Source organism: Artibeus jamaicensis, unplaced genomic scaffold (assembly GCF_021234435.1).
Source record: "Artibeus jamaicensis isolate MK-2021 breed Jamaican fruit bat unplaced genomic scaffold, CSHL_Jam_final contig_851, whole genome shotgun sequence".
Taxonomy (NCBI): domain Eukaryota; kingdom Metazoa; phylum Chordata; class Mammalia; order Chiroptera; family Phyllostomidae; genus Artibeus; species Artibeus jamaicensis.
In genome coordinates, this window is record NW_026521986.1 from 11,059,345 (window position 1) to 11,077,241 (window position 17,897).

Below are 17,897 nucleotides of genomic sequence, written 5' to 3' on the forward strand. Positions count from 1 at the left end.
ACCAGACTCTAAGGCCCTGTGGGCTTAATGATGAAGGAAGGCGGTGGACAGACAGAAAGGAGGAAGTGTTGTTAAAGAAATGGAGTTTCTTTGCAGTCCCACTTCCCTTTTCCTGACTTTGGGCACTGCATCTACTTTGTTTCCATCACCATCTTTCTCTTCACCAGCTTAGGATCTCCTTGGCTTTTTCTCCCTCTTGCCTGGCTCCCATGTTCAACCCATCACCAAGTATTATTGATTCTACCTCCATGATCTCTCAGATCTGTCTTTTCCTCTCTACTACCTCTGTTCTGTAAGGTCTCTGTTAAGTGGCGAGCAGTAATACTGCTATTTTTGCCTTGTGTTTCCCCACATTGTTGCTGGTAATCAGCCATATTCTCAAAGCCAACAAAAGTACCCGCTTGCCCCCAACCTGCCCATTGCCTGCACAAAAAAGTCCAAATTTCTGGGTATGCAGTCATCCCTGGCCTTACCGGGCTTTCCATCCTAGCTCTTCATTTTGAACCCACTTTTGCCAAACACACCCACGTCAGCCTTGCCGCAGTGCCCGATGCAGCCCGCGGACGCCACCTGCTCGCCACTGGGTCTGTCCTCACACTGTGCCTGTTGCAGGCCTCGTCCCCCTTCCCTCCTGCCCATCATCTGTCATCTTCATCTCCTGAAATCCTCCTCGCTGCCTGCACTGAACCCGATCCTTTAAATCGGTGGGATGATCCCATGTGCCCTGCACTTCATGGTCTGTAAAACCAAGTAAAAAATACAGGCTGTGGATCTGCGGGTCACCTGGAAGGCTTAGTTGTTCCGGGGCTGTTTGAGGGTGGAGTTCCCTCTCACCTGGCCTGGACTCTGGGTGCAGGGACACTGACCTCAGTCTCTGCTCCAGGGTAGGAGTCTGCTTGTGCCCCTGCAGCACTGTGGTCCTGTGGGCCTCTGTCTGTCACCCCTTTGACTCCTAGCCTCCTCGTGTCCCTGACTCCTCCGGTAATCTCAGGAACTCAGTGCCCTGGCCTTGGCCCAGATGAACCTGTCCTCATGAAAGGCATTGTCTGGGCCTCTTGCCTCCTCTTCCCTGAAGCTTTCCCTGGGTTCTTCAGTGGTAACTAGTCAGCTTTGCACTCACTTAGCGATCGGCATAAGCCCCTGTTACAGTTCCTACTGCATGTTGCCTTCTGGGAGTCTCTTTCTCGTCCAGGTGCTTCTCAGGCCAAAACCTTAACACCGAGCACCCCATCAAGGTAGGTGTTTGCATAACACTTCTCTGAAGCTTCAGAGAATAGAGCCTGGGTCTCTCTGTGCCTACAGGATTCGGTGGAATACATGCTGCCATCCAGGGGAGACAAAGTGAAGCCTGGAGTGCCTAGTGCTAATGCTGCGGCCAGATGCTCAGCCCGATACTGGAATTCGAGCGCTGTGCCTTTAACGAAGATGGAGACACATCTCCGGGGGTGGAGCATGCCCACAGGGCCAGGTACTTGCAATCTGCCAGGGCCTGCCTTTGTTGAGACCAGGTCTTTGCCGTCCAGTTTGCAGTTCTGGCACCACTCCGGCCCTGCACCCTTTCTTCCCTCTGCCACACGACTCAGCCTTGGCACCTGGTGAGCATCCCGCCCGCACACCGACCCACCCACGAGCTCTCTGTGCGGGCTCTCCAAGCCTGGTGTTGACAGCTATCATTTGCAAACTCTTCTTCTGGCCTTTCTTCTCATTTCAAGTGCAGACTCTTCTCTTCTCTGGTTAAGAGAAGCTTGTCTACATTTTCCCCTGTCCTACTTATTGGCCTGTGCTGTGGGGAGCAGCTGAAAGTAAGGAAGAAGCCTGGGTTTCTGGGATGGAGGTGAGGCCACCCAGTTTGCTGGCTGAGCAAGTGCTGTGAAGTGTATGTGGGCATGTGGGGGTTGTGCTTTTGGAGCTGGAGTGAGGCTCGAGGTGTCCTGCGCCTCCGCCTACCTGCTCCTCCAGGTACACACAGTAGGTATTCAGTGACAATTGGCAAGGATTGTTTCTTCTGTTAAGAAACACAGAGTAATGGAAGGAGGGCTGGCCTGGGAGGCAAAGACACTTGGGTTCTATTTCCAACTCCACCTGAAACTTTTTCACAAGCTGTTTATCCTCCCCAGGTGTCCGCTTCTTATAACAGAGGCAAACAGTTCTACACTCACCTCTTACAGTAGCTGAAAGACCAATTAGATGATGATGAGGCATTTTCTTCCAAGGATGAGGGAAACAGAACGACGTGGGTGGAAGTTCCAAGGAGGCAGATTTCAGATCAAAATCAGGAAGATGTTTCCATCAGCCAGTCTCTTCAGAGACTCCCTCATCAAGAGGAGAGCCTTCTGTTCTGGGAACTACTCAAGCCAGACAGGCCGATCCTTTGCCAGCAGTCCCCAGTGGGAGGGATGGACCCTGGGCCGGAAGGTCCCTTTAAAATGTGAAAGTCTCCATTTGGTGGCCGTAGAAGGGCTTGGAGAAGAATCTGTGTGAGGCTGGAGGTACGCTGGCCTTTCTAGCAGCTGACCAGCTCCAGGGACAGAGCAAAATGACAGCCTGAGCTCTGCTCTCACACACACGGCCTTGCATCTCCGCAGCCAATTTGAGAAGGGGAGTGGGCAGGGAGGGCAGGGGCTGGAGCTGGGGAGGCCGTTCGGGAAACCGCGAGCACGAGTGTTTCTGCTTGGGGTCGGGGTGGGGAGCTTGCCCAACCCCTTACTTGGAACCAAACCCCCTCTGGTGCCCTGGGGACTAGAACTATTGGGAACATCGGAGACAGCCTCAGGTGCCACTCTGTCCCTGGCAGACAGGATTGGGGGGCGTAGGGCAGAGGAGGAAGAGCTGAGATGCTGGCATCACAGAGGTTCGGACCCTTGGGAGGCACGAATGGGGAGAAGAGTGCAGGCTGCTCTGAGGGGCAGCTTTTCGGTTGGGGCAGGAGAGTGGCCAGAGGAGAGCCCGTGTTTGGCTTGGTCGTTCTTTCACATGGGACAGAGGGGTCGGTGCTGACAGACTGGGGAGGAAGAGTTCACAGAAGAGCAGAAGCTGAACAATTAGGAGAAAGGAGATCGTTAATGGGTCAAAGACACAGATGGGTGGGCAAAGGGATTGTCTTTAAACAGGAGGTGGAAGGGAAAGTGGAGGTCGAGGCCCAGCTAATGGCCTTTATCCCATCCTTGAAATGGAAGGGGAAAGTCCCTCCTCGCCGCCCTGCAGGCGAGGAAGGGGAAGGAAGGAGCAGCTGGGGAGGTGGGGACTGCGCGGGGCTGAGGGTCCTCCAGGTATGAAGATGCGCCCACGTCACCACAGCCAGCTGGGAACCTCAGCTGGGAACAGATAGAGGGGACAACTGGGGACGCAGCCTGAGAACCCCCAGATGGGACTGGTGAGTTCACACCATTACCTACCCTGGAAAGGGATGGTGTGAAAACCCAACAGGAGCAGTTCTGGCTGCTCCCCCACCCGGTAATGATAGCCGATGGGGAAACCTGGAAACTTGGGATTTCCACCGTCTGCTTGGTGGAGCCCGTGGAACTCACTGGCCTCGGTTGAAGGGTGGTGAGGAAGGTCGGGAAAGCTGGCTGGAGACGCCCTGTCGCCTTTGGGAAAAGCAGAGTGTGTTACTAACGGCAGCTCCCACAGCCTCAGAGAGCAGATACTCAGGCCAAGCAAATTCCCAGGGGCCGTCAGTTTGTTTCCCTGGGACAGGTGTCCGGTGAAAAACGATGAAGGGTTGCCCTGGCTCAGTTGGTTGGAGTCTTGTCCCATAAACCAAATGGTGGTGGGTTCGATCCCTGGTCGGGGCACGTACAAGGGACAATTGATGTTTCTCTCTCACATTCATGTTTTCTCTCTCTCTTGGTCTCTGTCTCTCTCTCTTTCTTTCTCACTCTCCCTTCCTCTCTCTTCAAAAGCAATAAAAAATGTCCTCGAGTGAGGATAAAAAATACTACAACAATGAGGGGTTGGTGCACAGGAGCCCCGTCCGACTGCCTCTGGAAGTGGTGGGACTTCGAGTAGGCCATTGGCCCAGTTTCCCTTCTTCTCCAGGTCCCTTTCTGGCCGTGGAGGGCAGGTCCACGCTGTCTAGCCAGGGAGCAGTTTCCTAGGAGCTAGGTCCTTCCAAACAGGAGACCTGGGAGGGGGCCAGGAGCCACGCTTTCCTCTCCTCTTCCCACCCCACCCATGAAGCACAAATGTTCCACAGTCAGTCTGGTGCTCCCATGCCACCACCACAGCCTCCCATCTGCCACTTGTCACAGGCTCCGGTCCCTGTCCCAGCTCTGTTGCTGCCTTTCGCAGCTCAGCTCCCCAGACAGCTCAGGGGCCAGCATAGCACAGGCCGGACTCACTGATTTGGTGCCTGCACCCAGAGCAGTCCCGGCTCACTGGCTTCAGGCAGCTCATTCTCTGCCCCCTGCAGGGATCTGAGATTGATTTAGCCTGTTTCCATGGCAGCTGGCTGCAGTGGCAGCATCTGCTTGCTCACGAGGCCGAGTGAGTCACGGCTGCCCACGCTACCCCCTTGCACAGCACAACCCTGCTGGGACCACGGGGAGGAAGTCAGTGGGAATATGCGGAAGTGCTTTGCAGCGCCTGGTGGCTTCTTACCCTGGGTCTCAGGCCTGGTACAGATGGCACATGGGACGCAGGGCCCTGGGCTGGGCCTACCCACCCAGCAACCTTGCAGCCTCTACCCATGAGCGCTGTTAGATCTGCCTCAGTGACTTCAGAGTGGCTAGTCTTGGCTCCTCCCAGCAGCTGCAAGGCCTTGTGGGAGAAGACTACAGGTTTCTGGACTTGAAGTCCAGTGCTCTTTTCACTCTCCAACAATCAGCTCTCACACTTGTTTCCCCGACCCTCGTATTGGCCCAGCGTCCTCCTGGCTCTCATCCCAGGACCTTCCTTGGTGACACCCATCAGCCCTCCTTCTGGGCAATAACCCTCGAACTGGATGTTTCCCAGACCCTCATCTCCCTGCAGCTAGCTGATCCTTCCTCCATCCTTTCCCCACTTCTGATCTAGGCAATCGTAATAAGAATGAGCCTGTCCTGTATCCTTCATGGCTGGTAGCAAGTGGTAATGCGCATCTTAGTGGTATGGCATTTAACCTTGTTGCTGAGAGGCAGAGCATTGTCTAAAGCAATTGTTTTACACAATATAGTCCCGGAACCAGGAGCAGCAGCACCCAGGAGCTTGTTAGAGATGCGAATTCTCAGGCCTCACCCCAGACACACTGCGGAGTCACAAACTGGGGGGAGGGCTGGCCATCTGGTTTTGGATAAGCCCTCCAGGTGATCTGAGAAGCCCCGGATCTGCAACGCTGTATTTCCGACCCTGTGGGGAATGGAGAGTGTTGGTCCACACCTCTGTCTGCACTCACAGCACAGCTGTGAGTGTCTGTTTTGTGCGAGCCACACCGAGGGGCTTGGGTAGGCAGTGACCCCAGTTGCTTCAAATCTGGGGGCCTAGAGATGTCCTAAATCATGGCTTCTCTCTGGATTGTTTGCATCACATGGAAAGAAGCTGGTGTGATGTTTGTCCTGTGTGGAAAGGGCAGCATTACCTCACCATAGAGCTGGCCTTGCACGTAAAAGGAAACCCGCCCCTTGGAAAGGAACAATCCAGCCACTGGGGACGGGCCCAGGGCCCCCAGGAGTACGTTCCCTAAGAGCTGAGGAATGTCCGCAGAGGAAAAATGCACTGACACCACTTGCGAATGACGATTACTAGTTGCTCTCTCATCTCTCAGTTCTTTTCTACTGAGCACCTCTGTGCTGGGCTGGGTAAATGGCCCCGGGGCCAACGCCAAGAGTTCACAGGAGGGTGAGAGCATTAGTCAGGCTGTGGCAAGCGGCAAGCAGCAAGCAGCAAGCAGCAAGCAAACCCCCAAGCCTCAGCTGCTTAATGTAACAAAGGCATATCTCAATACTTCATAGCCAACGAGGGTCTGCTCTGCTCCACGCAGGGGCTCTGGGCAATAGAGAATCCACATCTTGTAGCTGCCTTGGTCTGCAGCAGGAGAAAAAAAAACAGCTGGAGGTCAGACACCCACCAGGTGGGGTGAATCCCATCTCAGTGGGATGGGAATCAGTCACATGGCCCTACCTGACTGTAAGGGGCCAGGAAGCGTATGCAGAAATGGGGGTGGAGGGGGACATTAAAACACATTACCACACTGAGAAAGACCACATACTATGTCACTCACTCATTCCTTAATACTGTTTCCAAAATGCTTACCATATATCAAGCATTGGGCCAGGCCCTGGGGCTATGGCATTACCAGGGCAGCTGCTCTTGCAAAATCTGGGGAGCGCCATTAACGTTGTATCCCATAGGAATAGTGCCCCCCGGAGATGTGCAATGTAGGAGTCCTGCTTTTATTTTTCTCGTGTATGTTATATTTTGCCATTATCTATCTTCCACACTAGAAAGCAAACTCTCAGAGCAACGGTTTTGTGGGTTGCTCACTGCTGTATTCTCAGAGTTTATCTCAGTGCCAAGTGGGCTCAGTCAACGCTTGTTAAGTGAGTGATTGAAAACAATTATTGACTGTGTTTCCCACTAGTCCCTGCCTTCACAGAGCGTATAGTCTGCTGCATCAGAATTGTGTAAGTGACTGATGTATAAAAAAAAATCTCATGTCAGATAGAGTGAAATACACGTCAAGCAAAAAGCTGGGCTACGTGTCTCTGGAGCCCAGAGAAAGCAGGGGCCATCCGGACCACGAGTGGGATTGGGGAAGCTGACCTTGTTTTATAAGTGGAAAGACGGAGGTCCAAAGAGGGGTCGGGGTCTGTCAGACAGGGTGAGTTGCAGCGTGAGTGGAAGAACCCTGCCATTTCTCTTCATCTGGTGTTTTTTTCTTTTCCCCACACTAATGACCAATAAGCCTTTATATTCATGTAGCAGCTTGCAGTTTTCCAACAGTGTTCATGCATAACTGTAATATAGCTTCTCTTGCAGGCTTAAAAGCCCCCCACCCAGGCACCCAGCCTCAGAATTTGGTTAGCTTTCAGTGTTTTGCTCACCTCTGCCGGGAGACGTGGGACATGTTTTGTTGTGGGGTCAGAACGTCTGCCTCTCCCTGCCCCACGTTCTCCCTCACAGTGAGCAACTCCCCATGCCAGCTGGGTTCGCCATGCCTCTTCCAGAGGGCACCTGCAGAGCCGGGGGGTGGGGGGAGGTGGGGGGGGAGGCTCCAGCTTCACCAAGCGGGGCTGAACAGGCGACAGGATGCCTGAACCTTCCCCTGCAGGCAGTACCAGGCTCGTTATTTTCAGTTGAGCTTGCAAGGGAAAACAATGACATAAGCTTCCCATCTGGCTTCCAAAGCACTTTTGAAACCATTCCATCACAAGTCCATTAATTTTACAGGGGCCCTAATGACAGGGCGAAGTTAGAGTTCATCATCTGGAATCTCCCTCGTTCAGGCTTTGTCATCTGTGTCCTTCCCCCCGCCCCCCACCAGCTGCCTCTCTCCTGCCTCTCTGTCCTTTCCTCTCTCACCTGCCTGCCTTCCCTTCTGGGAACCTCTCCCTGCCTGGAGCCCAGCTATGGCTCCCTTCCATCGAACAACCACGTCCTGAGCGCCCATGTTATACACAGCCCAAGCTTGGTGCTGGAGATTCCAGGATGAGCAGGACACGGCCAGAACCTCAAGGCACTTGCTGTCAAGTGGGTATGGCCCAGCCAGGACACCTTCCCACGATGCCTGCCACCCTCCTGTTCCACCTTCTGGCCCCTCCCCTCACAAACACTTGTCTTCCTCCGAGTCTGCTGTGTGCCAAGCAATGAGATAAGGGTTTGCGTGCATTCTTTCATTTACTTTTTCACATCAGGGAGATTCTATGCCCATTTTCTAGATAAGTAAATTAAGGCTTCAGAGGTTATACAAATTGTCCAAAGCCACCCAGCTAAGGGAGGGTCCCTGGGGTTCCCTCCCAGGTGGCCTGCCTTTGAGGCCCATCTTCCTTCTACTGTGCCCTGCTGCCTCCCTCCCCCAAAGCTCGGCAGCTGACTGTCTACACTCAGAGGGAAAAAAGAGCATAGAAATGTTTAGAGCTGTAGCAATTAGAAACTCTAGTGATTCTTTCTAAAGACCAGGGACTTGGAGATCATTGTCTCCTCATATTACTGGGGTTTTAAAAAACTGGATGTTTTTTATCATTTCTTTACCCCCAGCTGGTAGGAGAAATCTTATCTGATGCCACCAAGTTAGCATTCTGATTCGACACCTGGGCAGTGACCTCTGTTGCAGGGGTCATCCCAGGAGTAGGAGTCCTAGAAGCTGCATGGATGCTGAGCTGTCTTTCCACACCCTCGTATTGGGGTTTCACTGGTCTGCGAAGTGATTTGTGTGGTCAGGCTACTGGCCGGCTTCACGCATCGCCCTCTTTTCACCCTTCGGTCCCCCAGGAAGGGCAGGAGATGGCAGAGACCCCGTGGAGGTCTCTGAAGGGTCACCTCCGAGAAAAACGGGCAGCACTGAACAGCTGTCTGTTGGTTGCCCTGCGATTTGCATGTTGCGTATGGTTTCCAAGCATTCTTACAAACTAGTCAAATGTACTTACAAAGGAATCTGTAGTAAAGTTCTGTTATTCTCTCAAGTCTTGATTTTTTTTTTTCATATTTCACCTTACATACTCACTCCAGCCAGCTCGAATTCCCTATGCCAGGACTGTGGAGAGAAGAGGCAGTCAGGAAAAATGCAACAACTCCCCAGATGGTCTTTTGGGGTCTCCCAGCTCTTCCAGACAGTTTTGGGGCTGACCGCCTGCAGCAACGTTAACTCTCAGTCTCTGACAGTTTCACTTGTCCACCCAGGCTCCGCCAGGTCTTGGCACTGAGCTTTGTCTTGAAGGCAGCCTTTCTGGGGTGGTGATCACGGCTCACTTCACTGCCCCAGGGTCAGACGAGGGGGCTTAAAGCATGGCAGCTGGAAACCCAGAAAAAGATGGGAACTCATGTGTTCGTGTTACGGAGGTCCACAGCTGCTAGTGCAGTTTGGGGCGTAGGCCAGCCTCAGGGCCGTGGTCCCCACGGGTCCAGTTCTAGTGTGGTGCAGGGTGAATAACAGTGTCCAGTTTCGACAGTCCAGGTGCGGATTTGCTGTTTCATCCACGGCTCATTTTTTAGGGCTGAGGCTTAATATCTGCATCATGGAAGTAACAGCTTCATTTCAATGCTGAGTGGCAGGAAATTAAAGTTGAGCTACTAAAATCTCTCTGGCTGAAGTCAGGCGTACTGGACACGTACTTTTGTCTGTCCAGCTCTTCCCACCCCCATTACTATACTCTCCACACAGTTCCCTTCCCCGCACAGACATGGCCGCTACAGAATCATCAGCTGTTTTCTATGACATGAACTTTGCCCTAGTTGACCGGTCCCAGGGTGGCATCTGACCAAAGATAGGCTGACCGGAGCCCTTCTCAGAGATGTTTAAACTTGGGATCCAAGTTGTTGAGGCAGGTTGTCCATGGGGATGCTAGCTGAGCCTGCCAATCAATGCTTGCTACCTATTCTGACTTAACATGATGAATTGCCTCTAATGGAGTCTTGCACAACGTATTGACGGGCAGCTTCTCCAAATGGTTAATGTGTCATCGATGATCTGAAGTTCCTTCCCACCTTGCTCTTGTTAAAAGCCAGATGATCGAGAATGATTTAGTCCCTTTCTTCACTGGGTTGCACACAGCTTCTTTCTGGGCCATCGAAAGAGCCTGATTCACCTGGGAGCAGGAGGATTCCTTTTGAACACCGCAGCCCCTCCCCAGGCTCCAGGATCTGCCCCAGCATTCAGACTGTCTCAGTGGCCCTTTTTACACCGGCCGCCCGAGCCAAACCTTAGCTAACTTCACTTAATCCCCTCAGGGTTCAGGAGTTAGGTGAACTGAGGGTAAGCTGACTTTTTTTTCCCTAAACAGCTTTATTAAGGGTTGATTGAGTTACAAAAACTGCATATATATGTCGTATACAATTTGATGAGTTTGGACATATGTAAACACCCACTATACCATCAACATAATCAAGGTAACAGACATATCAAACACCTCCCCAAGTTCCCCTGCTGCCCTTTGTTTGTTTGTTGACTTAGTGGTAAGAACACTTCATGTGAGATCTGTTCTCAAGAAATTTTGAACTGCACAATGCCGTCTTGTTGACCACCATGAGTAAGCTGACTTTTTTTAAGAGACCGACTGGTTCTGATGTAGAACCATATTTAGCTGCTTTGTACTCTGTGCTTATTTCATCTAGTCGACTGTAAAACTCTGGGAGCAGTGTTAAATATCTGTATCTCCTGGCTCATGACCTTATACTTAGTAAATATTCAGTAAATGAAGGTTTAATACATAAATGAATCATTCAACCAAATTAACATTTCTCCTGCTAAGTATAAAATTAATTTAAGCACCAATAATCAAATTGATAATGCCACTGGGATCTATTTTAAGGTATACTGTTATACATTATAGTGGTTTCATAATAGACCCAAATATTAATAAAATTGGGCAAAACAAACTGGCACATTTCTTCGGCATGTGGCATACCCAACTGCTAGGGGCTCAGTTTCCAAATACATGTCCTATATAATGGAAATCTGTCTGGCTGTCAAAAAGTTGTTGAACCCTCTGATGGAATAGGGAAATCTCAGTAGCAAAGCAGAAATGGAGTCAGTCTGTTCCAGGGAGTGGTGAGACCAGAGCTTAGAAACAACTTCTGAGAGTCCTCTCTTCACCCCGACCCAGAAAGTAGGGGTCCCAGTACTCCTGACAGGTGCATGACGGACAACCCATGGGAAGCAGGTGCGGGAGGGTCCTGCCAGGTGCGGGCCTGACAGCGTGTGAATGGGGACAGATGGACCCTGTGGGATGGACCCATGGAGAGAAGCAGCAGCTCGGGGCAGTGTGGGCTCCCACAGGCCTGGGACCCGGGGTTTCTCCAGCCTCCCACACTCGGCAAGCCAGGCCCCAGGGCAAAGGCCTCCTGTGGCCCCAGGTTTTTTGTGTGTTGAGAGAAAGCAGTGCATTGTCAGAGGAATTCGGGCAGGCAGAGGGGCACCTTGGAGCCCAGAGCGGAACTCCGAGGACCTAGGGCAGAGGAAAAGTGTGCTATGAACTCAGACCTTGTCTCTGCTTCTAGGCTGTGACTTGGGTGACAGGCATACGCACAGACAGACGCACACTAGGATTCGGGCAGCTCCGTGGAAGCACAGGGGCGGGAGAAGCCCTCCGCTGCTGACTGCCTCTCCAGGTCTTCCGTGTTCCAACTCCCTCCCTCGTTAGCGTAGGTCAGACTGCTGGAGGTCACGGGCTGCTCTCCCGCCCGGCGTCCACTCCAGCTGCTCTGTCAACAGCAGCACCCTGTTCTCCTCTCACCCTTCCCCCACCCTCTGTCCATGTGACCTCCTACTCCTGTTCTAGGAGTGGCCATGTACCCCTGTCCTGGCCAAATGGTGATTTCCATCTTTAAGAGGAGGGTGTGTGACCCAAGCCTGACCTGCCGGCACCGGGCAGATGGCTGGAATAGAGGGGAGAGGCACCCTTTCCCAATGGGGCAAGTCTGGAGATTTGGGGTGGGAGATGGGGGAGGTGAGGGGCACTGTGTGGGGAGTTGGTGGGGCCAGAACCAACACAGGGTGGGTCAAAGGGAACCAATTATCCAAGCCAAGAAACAGTATTCTTAAACCAGACTGAGTGGGTCCTTAATGCAACCAAGAGTCCTCTGGGTGAATGCAACTGCTAATGGTCCCGTCCGTCAGAAAAGGGAGCGAAGGGAGGGCCCCTCTGCCACTGAGCCCCATACCGTGGTGCCAGCCTCAGGAGGCTCCACTTCTGTGCCTTTTTTCATTCTCTCCCCTGAGAGCAGGTCACACACAGGCACATGTCCTCGAGAGGCTGCCTGCAAACCCAGAGCTCTGGCTTCCCTCCCAACTTGCACCCCGGCGTCAACCAGGGCAGGGGTGCGTTCCTGTGATGTCCGGAAATACCTGCAGAGCCATTCTCAGACTTTCCATTCTATAGGCCAGAAAATGGCTGGAGGTAGGAGGTATTTGGAGAGGCTCTTCATCAAGCCAGGAGAGATTTCTGCTGTCGCCCTATTGAGAAGCCTGGTGGCGGTTTGTTTGGACTGTCTAACTGCTATGTTGTGAATGCAGGGCTAAGCTTGGGAAGCCCTGAGCACCAGCCAGGAAGGAGGAAAACAGTAGCCTCACCAGCGTATGTGCCCTGGAGATGATCTGTGGAGGTTGGGGGATAAGAGGATATGGCTTTGTGTTAAATAGTGTTAAAATAACAATGTGGGCAGAGTAGCTTTGCATTACCATGCACATTCCCCAAGGAACCGACAAACACAGAAAGAAGAAAGGAGGTCATGTATTCATACAAAAGAAAAATGCAATCAACAGCCAAATAGAAGGTGTTTTAAATAAAAGGACCCAGGTGATGTGGTCTGATCTGTTGTGGAAAGGAGATTTTATTAGTTTTCTGTGCAGTATAAAAAAGTGGGTTAAGACAACACAAATCAATTTCCATAAGTCTCTGCTCAGGGTCTCACAAGGCTGAAGTCAAGGGGTTGGCTGGGCTGAAGCCCCATCTGAAACGTGGGGTCCTCTTCCAAGCTCCCGTGGCTTTGGACAGGATTTAGCTGCTTGTGACTGATTGTGGGACTGAGGTCTCCACTTTCTTGTGGAGCATTGCCCGGGACTGCTCTTAGCCCCTCCCACCACGGACCTGTTGGCTCCTTCAAGGCCCCAGGAACCTCTCCTGCCTCCAACCAACCTCTCCAACTTTTTCCATCTCTGACCTTTTGACTCTCTTTTAAAGGGCTCACCTGGTTGGGTCAGGCCCTCCCACCTCAAGGGAGGGGATCACACAGGGTGTGCACCCCAGGAACCTTGGCACCATCCTGGATTTTTTGTCTACTTCAGTGATCAGACTTCTTACAAAAGATGAGACCTAAAACATGTAACCGTAATACACTTCTGGCGTGGGCTGGGTATTTCTGTCTCACTAAAATTCCTACGTGGAAGTCCTGCCCCAGTGTGATGGTATTTGGGGGTGGGGCCTTTGAGAGGTGATTAGGTTCAGATGAGGTCATGAGGGTGGGGCCCCCATGCTGGGATTGGTGTCTGTGTAAGGCGAAGAAGAGCCCAGGGCTCTCTCTCCATAGTGTGATATGGTCTTCAAGCCAGTAGGAGGGTTCTCACCAAAAACTAAACCAGCCAGCACCTTGATCTTGGATTTTTCCAGCCTCCAAAACTGTTAAACAAGAAAAAAAAAAGGTCTGTTGTTTAAGCCACCATTGTGTGGTATTTTGTTATAGCGGCCCCAGCTAACACAATTCCACTATAAAAGGTCCCATTCATCTATGTCAGCATGAACCTTCTGGCAAGCAGGCTGTCCAACAGCTGCAAAACATCCAGTGTCAAGAGTTTTCCAATGAGCATGTCCTTCCCTGTACACCTCATTTGTTTATCCGCCCGGCAACTGGCTCCTCATCACCTCTTGGCACTGTGCTTCACCTCCGGGGCCAGAACTAGGGTGTGCCCGGTGAGGAACCCAGGGGACAAAACTGAGGGAGGTGCTCCTTTGCATGACCCTGCAGGTGAGAGCCACCTGATATTTTGCACACCACACTTCATTCTGCTTCAAGTCCTTCTAGGTACAGAGGAAACAAAGATTTTTTTCAAGCTATTTTTTTCTCACCCGGACTGGGTGGCTCAGTTGGTTGGAGCACTGTCCTGTGCACCAGGACGTTGGTGGTTCGATCCCCTGTCAGAGCACATACCTAGATTGTGGGTTTGATTTCCAGTCAGGGCAGGTACAGGAGGCAAGCGTTGCTGTTTCTCTCCTTCTCTTCCTCTCTCCCTTCCTCTCTCTCTGAAGTTAATAAAACATATCCTTGGGTAAGGATTAAAAGAAATAGAAGTCACTTTCTTTCTCAAGGCACACACACAGTTTAAGGAGACAGCTGGTCAAAAACACTACACCACCATGTTTTGGAGCCCCAACTGCCAACTTCACAAGGGCACAAAATTTCTCCTAAACGGTGCAGGTGAGTATTACAGATAATGTCAAGTGACACCTTCTGAGCCTTGATGATTCCAGCCATAAAGGTCTACAGTGCTTTATAACACTCTGAAGATAAAAGTGGACCCTAATAGGAGTTCTGTTCCTTTTTATTGAAGCATAACTCTGATGAAACCTTGGCCACTGGTGATTCCATCAACATGTTAGTGCAGTTTTCTCATATCCCAAGGAGAAGGGTTCCCTGCGGGTCTCCTCATACCCTGTTCATCTCTCTCTCTCTCCATTTGTCATTGTATCACCAGGGCTGTTGAGGGAATTTTGTGAACCTCCTTTTCCCCTACTGCCATCCACAACGTAGCAGTGAGCCAGTCATTGCATTCCAGTTCACCACCATTCTGTAGGTTGTCCCGAATCGCTCATCTGGTTAAAAATCCCTGGCTCTGTCGTGAGTGCCTGCCGGTGTGTGACAGTCTTTAGGCACAAAGGCTGGCTGTGCCTTGGGACCCCAGCCCAGAAGCACTGGAGCAGAGCCCGGGAAAGGAGACCGCCTCCAGTGTCTCTTACTTGGGACCTTCCAGGCTCTTTTGGTGAACCTCCTCTGTTCACTGTTCTTGGCTCACCTGCAGAGTGGGAAAAGGGCCTGGGGCTGGGAGCCCTGCTATACCTCATTCAGGGTAAACTCCATTAAGTAACCAAGGACAGATCTGAGTTGGAATTCTTAGGGCAGTGGTCCCCAGTATTTTTGATACCAGGGACCAGTTTCATGGAAGACATTTTTTCCACGGATAGGGGCAGGAGTGGGAGGTAGGTAGGATGGGGTTGGGGCATGGTTTCAGGATGATTCAAGTGCATTACATTCAAGCTCATCTGCTGCGCATGGGGGGTGGGGTCTTAACAGGCCTGGAGGGGGTACCAGTCCTTGGCCCAGAAGTTGGGGACCCCTGTCCTAGGATATTTCCCTGTGCTGAGGGCTTAAACCAGGATAAATGTTAGAGCACTGAGCTCATAGTAAATACGTGATCTATTCCCCAGCCACTTCAGTCACAGAAGGGGCTTGGCGCCTTCTGAATCACCACAACCTAAATCTGCTTCTTTGAGAATGCTTTTGCCTAACAGCAGACCTATTGTGAGGACTTTTCCTCGCCCCACCCTCCTCCCTCCAGCAAGTCAGATGTTTATTTTCAGCACTAGCAGAAGGAGGGCTTGGGGGCAAAACTAGGAGGAATGCCAGCCAGAGCTAACCCAAGTCAGGTCATCAGGCTGGCCCCTGAGTGGCTTCTGTGGCATACTCTGGGCACAACATAAACCAAAAGCTGGACCTGTGCACCCTGCTCTGGAGGTTAAAGTCTGATTCAAGGCTTATTCACTCCCCGCTCAAGGCTATTATTTATTCATCCCTTTGCAGAGGAGGTGAGTGGGTATGTACAACAAAAAGAACTGGAGACTGACTCAACCTCAGTGTCCTTGTACAACAAAGGTAGAGGTGATCACAATGGGCTCGTAGAGTCTTTTTAGAGAATTAGAAATTATAGACCTGGTATAATTCTGGGAAACTGTTACCCCTCCCCAACCACAAAGAAAGGGCTTCTACTGCTATAGCTTTCACCCTGCCTCTAGGAATGTATTATTGATCTACGCTTTGAGTCTGAGTTTTGCATCCGGATCGCTGATGGCAATCCCGGTGCCTGATACAGAGCAGGTGCTTAATCAGTGAGTCAGTGTTGAGAGTCTGGAATTGGAGTCAGTGGCAGCAGAAATCGGAGTCCACAGGCAGTTACCTGCTCTATTTCCTGGGGCCAGTCATTCTCAATTTTTTTGCATTCTAGACACATCAGAAGGGACCGACATATTCAGACAACTATGCATCAGCATGAAGTACAATGCAATCCTCACTACTGAAGAACAGTGTCTCCCAAAATCTTTAAAAGCAGCCCCTGTGGTCCAGTGTTGGTTAGAATGCCCCTCACTCTGGGGCGCAGCGGGTAGCACGTTTGCTGTCCTCACCTCCTCCACTAAGGTGCAGGAGATTTCTAACGCGTGTGATTAACCACCATATTTCTTGGTCCCTGGTTTGACGACACACCTTTCACCTTTTTTGGCACTACAGGTGGCAGCCATGGTGTATCGGCCTGCAGGTCTCAGACAGGCACATCGATGTTGCCCTTGGAGTCCCAGAATTTAGCCTTGCAGTTTCTATTTGTCAACAGCTTCAAAGGCCCTTAAAATATAGTCATTTATAATTTTAAGATCACAATTTTTAAAGTAAGTTTATTACATAAGTAATACATTGGTGTATGGTATTGGCAGGTGCTCATGTAACAGAGAAACAGACAGAAGAAAACCTGGAGACACCTTGCTTTCTTTGTGCCAGTCGGGGTAGGCCACGTTACACCAGAGTGACAAACACACCCCCGCATCTCAGCGGCTTATAGCAACAAGTGTTTATTCCTTGTTCACCCTACACATTTTTCACAAGTTGGCTATAGCTCTGCTTCTTGCCTTTCTTACTCCAGAACCAAAGCTGATGGGAAAACCCAACCTCTAACTGGAACATTGTTAGTTTCATGGGAGAGAGAAAGAGACAAGGCGAACGATGTCCTGACTTCTAACCCTCTGCACAAAAGCAGCCCACATCACTCTTTTTGGTGAAAGCAAGTCGTGCGACCATTCCTGAGCTCTAGAGCATGGGAATATATCTTCACACAGAGAGGAAGAGGAGCAATGCAAGAAAGAAACTGGAACATTTGGTGATCGAGAACTTGTCTTCGCTACTTCCTCCTCTGATGTCTTCTCTCCCAAGGTAATGCTCTCAACAGTTCAGTCTCCTTTCTTATGTACTTCCCTAAATACATATGTATTCAATATTTACATGTATATAAATACCAAATACATGCGAGATCTGTCCAGAAGGTATCTAGGCATGTAATATAAAAAATAGAGATATGTATTGAAGAAAATATAGGAAGCATTGTACATAAGACAATAATGCCTCAGTCCCCTTCAAAGAGGCACCTTGGGGCCTCACACAGTTCTCCCAGTCGCCATCAGCTGCCACATTGTGTTTTCCGGAATCTCACTGACGGTCTGAAATCTCTTCCTTTTTGAAGGTGATTTTAGTTTTGGGAAAAGCCAGAAGTTTCAGGGCGCCAAATCTGTGCTGTAGAGGGGCTGAGTCAGCTGCATGATTTGATGGTTTGCAAAAAAACTCTGCATGAGACATGACCTGTGAGCATTGTCATGATGAAGCTGCCGATCACCAGTTGCCCATAGCTGCAACTTTCTGAATCATCTGAATGGTTTCCATGGAGGGATGTTCAAGCTGAATGCAAAATTTGATGCCAACTTGTTTCTCTACTCACCCAGTCATTTTGAATGTGTTGGCCACATAGTTCACATGCTCACTCAACACCGTCTACCGCCCCCACTGACTAGTGCAGTGAAGTTGTCATTGTTCACACATGGGCATTCCGGTCCACTCTCCTTGGCTGCCAGGTTACATCAATGTTGGGTAAACCATTCTCTTTATGTTAACAATGGCTGGGCTTTTTTGGAATAGACCTCATTTTCATATATATGTATACATACACACAAATGGGGAATATTGTATCTATTGTTCTGCAACTTTGTCCACTTAAAATGCCTTGAAGACCTTTCCATATCAATATATTTAAGTCTATTCCAGTCCTTCTACCAACTACATGTCATTTTATGCCATAATATATTTTAATTCTTGGTATACTTTTGTATCTTCTCAAAATTTTCTTGTGATTACAAACAATGCCATGATATTTATCCTTGGATGCACGTATTTTTGAGTCCCTATATATTTCTGAATAATAGGTTTATAAAAGTAAATTAAAGTAGAGCATATGTACATTA

General features: G+C 50.6%; 1 long non-coding RNA gene across 1 annotated transcript in view; it reads left to right on the top strand.

The window, feature by feature from the left end:
* Positions 1-1,510: 1,510 nt before the first annotated feature.
* LOC128628582 (uncharacterized) overlaps positions 1,511-17,897 on the top strand; it is a 60,411-nt gene continuing 44,024 nt past the window's right edge. The window contains exons 1-2 of the long non-coding RNA XR_008393007.1: positions 1,511-1,595; positions 16,532-16,818. This is a non-coding gene — a long non-coding RNA (uncharacterized LOC128628582). The remainder of the gene's footprint in view (positions 1,596-16,531; positions 16,819-17,897) is intronic.